At 36.5% G+C, this 5312-nt stretch overlaps 1 non-coding gene across 1 annotated transcript; it reads left to right on the forward strand.

Moving 5' to 3' along the window:
• The first annotated feature begins 302 nt into the window (after positions 1 to 302).
• Positions 303 to 375, forward strand: TRNAF-GAA (transfer RNA phenylalanine (anticodon GAA)). Its single transcript has one exon. It is a non-coding gene; the product is annotated as a tRNA-Phe (tRNA).
• Positions 376 to 5312: the final 4937 nt, after the last annotated feature.

Consider the following 5312-nt stretch of genomic DNA (forward strand, 5'->3'; position numbering starts at 1 on the left):
GACAAAGTAAGTTCATCCAATAGTAGAAAAAACAAAACAAAACTTACTTTGTCAAAAACAAATGGGTAATTATTAAATATAAAGTCATTGGGAATTTATAAACAAATTTGAATTTTGAAAGTTTGATTAAAGTCTCATCTTGCTAAATCTAAAGGCCTGAGCCCGACTCCTCTATGACTTTTTTAACAATGTGAAGTTGGCCCATTTTCAAGTTTCAACCCAATATCATAAACTCTCTATTTCTGAATTATTGGATTTCTTAAATTCATATATAAGTTATTGATTTCGAAAGAATGTCATCTGCGGGGATAGCTCAGTTGGGAGAGCGTCAGACTGAAGATCTGAAGGTCTCGTGTTCGATCCACGATCACCGCATTTTCGTTATTTTTGCAATTATTTTACTTCCTTGTATTTATTTCACAAGTTCGATCCACGCTAAAAGCAATTTCGTTAGTTTTTCTTTATTTTTGCATGTATTCTTTACTTCCTTCTACTTTATAGGCTGGTACACTAGATTTCACGCTTTCCCAAGCAAATCTTATGACTTCCACGTGAAAGACTGCATATTAATTAAATTAAACTTTATCAACTTTTTTTTTTTTTTTTATAACACTTTATCAACTATTCAACTGATTGATTATATATATTTTTCATTAAAAAAACTGATTGTATATAAAAAAAAACTTTGTCAAATCTAAAACATACTCTAATTTTATAGAAAAAAAAAAAAACTCGAATTAAGTAGTAGTACAAATTATTGAACTTTATTTTTCTAGTGATGAGATCAACTTTTTTTTATGAAAAAGTAATTGATACTCTAAAAATATTTATAGGACTGTTTCCGTAATAATACTATAATTAATATTTTTAATATTTTTTAATTTATATATAAAAATTGTAAATACATAATTAAAAAAAACAAAAGAGTTATTATAAAAATGAAATTTTATGTAATTATGTAATTGTTAGAATTATAGTCGGATTATAATTTGCCTTTTATAACTAAAACGAATCAGATAAAATCCAAATAAAATTCGAGTTTAACTTTTTTTTTTTTTTTTTTGACTCACATAAACACATTATTTGTCTCACAATTATTCCTATCATCACATTTATATTGATTGACTTTATTTATTGTATACACTTATTTACTCCCTTTTTGCACCTATTCATAGATATTGATACTTGTATGGTTTACATAAGAAAAAATTACATATGCAATTGATTTGTCTTCTTCAATTTATTCTCTGCTTTATCCAATATCAGAGCAGGTTAGCTTTTCAATCCCGATTCTTTCCTCTTTTAATGGAACATTAGTTTCACCAGCAATCCTCTCCTCTTCCACCTCAGTCGTTCTTCCCTCAAACACGGTTGGATTTGCACCATTATATGGATTGCCGACCAATTTTTCTCCACTCATTCTCGTCATTTATAGCAATACATCATGTCCGGATGTGTTTGTTTTACCATCGCACTCGCCTATCCCATGCTGTCCTGAGTAGCTTTCCGATAGGTGGCATAACGACTCTGCCCAATCCCGACTTTGGGCTTCCACTGGCTTATGTCATGTCTCGACATCTAGTGGAAGAGAATAATTGAAACTCACTTGAGAAAATCACCACAAGGATAAAACCCACGAAGAAGAGCATACTATGAAAGTCATAAATGGAAGAGAATCACAAGGCAAGAAAAGTCACATTAGAGCACTAGAAATCTTAGATCTCATATCAAAAATCTAGTTCCTAGAGAGAATGTGGAGCGACTCTAGTACTCTACGACCATAAGCCTGTTGGTCCCTTATAAGGTTGCAAGTATAGTTACAAGGGGGGGGTTAGGAACTATTTAAACTTTTTTCGCAATTAGGGCAGACTTCTTTTTCTAAGGAAAAAGGTTTTAACAGCGGCGCTGAGTAAACAGCAAGATACTGGCTTAGTCAACTGGTGACTAGGTCAGTTTCTTAGCTTGAGTCAGGAGATAGCACTTAGAGTCTATTCCTGAGCTCAGATGTTCAACACGCACAACTCAACTTGACCTCTTTACTTGGTCAGTTTTTGGTTATTTTAAGCAAGCAATATATATAAGGAGTTAAAGGTAAGAAATACTTTACTCAGCAGATTTATCCAGGTTCGGCTTCTTCTAAGCCTACGTCCTATCCCCGGAACACGTTCTGAGATTTCGAATCCTCTACTGAGCTCTTTAAAGGTAGAGCCTCAAACCTTTTACAATCTTAGCAACTGAGTATGACAAGAGTACCTTCCTCTATACCTCTACTCAATCCTAATCTCTTGCTGAGTACTATAACCGAGTACTCAGCCTCTCCTTTCTAATCTCTAGAAATGATAAGTGTTTTGTCCTATACAATGATTTGCTAAGACACTTTAGACGATTGAAATAATCACTCTAGACTTTTACACAAATGTATGAATTGTAGCGTAAGATTTGCTTTGCTTCTTGCTTGCAGAACTTGTGTAGAAATTTGGTCAGCGTAATGGCTTGATCAAGTTCTGTGTTGAATGAAGCTTCTGATGGCCCTATTTATAGAGATGTCTGGGCATCGGTCATTTCGAATTTCGAAATAACCGTTGGAGAGAAACGGCTTCCTGTCGTTGTCATCCTGACTTGCTCAGAGCTCTCGGCCAATTAGATTTGTGTATCTTCTGTCCTCGGTCAGCTCAGCAGACTGTCTCTCCTTTTATGGTAAAGTCAACTAGACAGCATACTGTGTCGTCTGAACTTTACCCAAAGTAGAAATACTTTGTCTGAAAGTTTTCATTAGCCAGCTGCTGTCTTGTACGCTTTGTCGAGACTACTCAGCAGCTTCATCTTGAAGTTGTTCCCGAAGGTCTTCTAGATCCTTCTCTTGCTGAGTTGCGTTTTGTCCAAAGCGACAACGTTTTAACAAACGCGGGCCGAGTTGTACTGAGTTATTTGACTTGGGCTTTGACACTTGTATTGGGCTTGGGCCTTTTAATTCTTGTGTCTTATAAACAATTTCACTCAACATTGAACAAACACATTAGTAGAATAAATCAAAGCATTTAAACTTAGTGTGTTTAGAATATGTATTTCAATTATACTTAAACAATTTTGTCAAATCAAAATTATGTGGAAAGGTGTTTCAACAAAGCCGACACTTGAGTCTTGGACTAATGGTCGTTTAATTATGTATATTGAGAGAGAAATTATCGGAAGTTTTGATACATAATATATTCAATTATATATAATTTTCGAAACTTGAAAGACTGATGGTCTCTATTTTTTCTATTACAAATTACCCCTCATGACTTATTGCATTCACCTTTGCCTATCACAAGTCTTTAACGGTGCTTATTGTTCACATTTTTACCCCAATATCAATGGAGGAACCACAAAGGGTCACCTCCCTCTCACCGTATTATAAAAAATTATTCCGTAAGACTGACGTCAGTGCATTTTCCCTTTAGTTGAAGTTTTGCCTCTATAGTTTGCACTTGCAAAGTTGCAGCTGTGAACCGAGATTGAAGATGATGTTTTTTTATTGTTGATAAGTTAGTTCATGTTTTTTTATTGTTGATAAGTTAGTTCATGTTTTTTTATGTTGATAAGTTAGCTCATCTTATTGAACTATACGCGGAAGACTTATTATGGACTAAGCTTATGATGCTTCATAATGATCTTGAGATGTACATTTATGATGTCAAAAAGATATACGGTCCCTGAAGATTTAGGAAGTCTTGCTACTAAAAATATAATTGCAACTAGAAAAGCTCACAATGTCAAACATGTTATCAGCATTTGATTCAGTCAATAAGATTTATAAGTATTAAACATAGCTGATTTAATTGAAGATACATAATGACTCAGTACACAATAACGTATATCATAACTCAGGAATAGAATTAAAGATGCAGATATGATATATTGTTAGTAGTCAGTGTTTACACAACAAAACTTATAGATAAGGCATATAGATTACATCTGACTTAGTCTATACTGAGCTAGCCTATCTATTTCTTTTTCTTGTGTTGAGACTGACTTCGCTCATGCTGAGCTCTAGCTGCTTGTTCTTTCTCCCCCGTTTTGTCAGCATCAGGAGGAGGAAGTCTGAAGGCATCAGTTGAGACAGCTCGAGTTAGTTCTTGGGACAGCGCCTTAAGTTTCTCAGCGCTTTCATTGACGCCGTCAAAAATGGCAACTCCATCAGTGGATACCTCTTCGGGTATGTTGAGTTCAGCAACACTGATCATGTTGACGTTAAACGCCTGAGCTTTGCCTTGCCAGATGAGTGCTTCAGTAAGACAAGCAAAGACTTGGTGAAAGGTCTTTAAAAGGGCGGTGTCGTAATACTGACGTTGAATATTGGTATGACGAATGTGGTTGAAGGTTTGGCGTGTGATAGACAGCATCTCATTCTGTTTCATTGCGTCAGTATCCATCTCTTGCTTATTCAGATTTAGCAAGCGAATAGCCTCACCAATTTACTCCACTGAGCACTGATTGTAAGAAACCATTTGCTCATTTGTCTTGAGTTGCTCGGTGTGAAGCTGAGCAAAGAGCATCTTGATTTCAGATGAAGTGGCATAGTCGGTGTTCACAGCTGATAATTTCTGAACTTGTTGTTGTAAAGAGTTCAAGTGTTGCACAGTTGTCAGCTGGATCTCAGCCAGCTTGGCGATTGAATCCTGCTTAGCTTGCTGTGCTTGAAAAGAAATGATGACGTTCAGCAGGTCCTTGAGTCCTTTAACTTTGTTGAGAAGCTGAGTGACCTGGGAGAGCTGAGTAGTCTCAATAGATAAAGACCCAGCAGCAGGAGGAGTGGAATGTTGAAGGTCTCTGATCAACGTTTGCACTGAGTCAATGAGCTTTTTGCCAGACTCAGTGGCATTCAGATAGCTTTGAGAGCCTTCAGGGACATCAGTGTGACCGGAAGGAAGAGGAGTGAAAGGAGTGACCTGGTCAGTGACTGGAATAGCATTTTCAATCTGCACTTGAGTTTTAGGTATAGTTGATTGATCAGCAGATAGATGAGTTGGGGAAGTAGTAATACGAATACTGTCTGTGCTGACGGGGGCGGAAATGTTTGGAGTCAGCACCATGATTGGAGTAATAGCATTAACAGTAATCGGCTCAACCTGACTTGTTGAGGTGGCAGAGGCATTTTGATCGGCATGTTCCTGTTGAGAAGAAATAGAGGCTTGCTTTTCTAAGGACGCTGAAGCAGTAGAGGTTTGTTGGCGTTTGAAAAATTTCAGCTTAACTGTAGAGGGGTCCTTAGTTGGCTTTGAAATAACAAAGTCAGGAAGAGTTGGTGGTGGCACAGGAGGTTCACTGAC

Source organism: Euphorbia lathyris, chromosome 1 (genome assembly GCF_963576675.1).
Source record: "Euphorbia lathyris chromosome 1, ddEupLath1.1, whole genome shotgun sequence".
Taxonomy (NCBI): domain Eukaryota; kingdom Viridiplantae; phylum Streptophyta; class Magnoliopsida; order Malpighiales; family Euphorbiaceae; genus Euphorbia; species Euphorbia lathyris.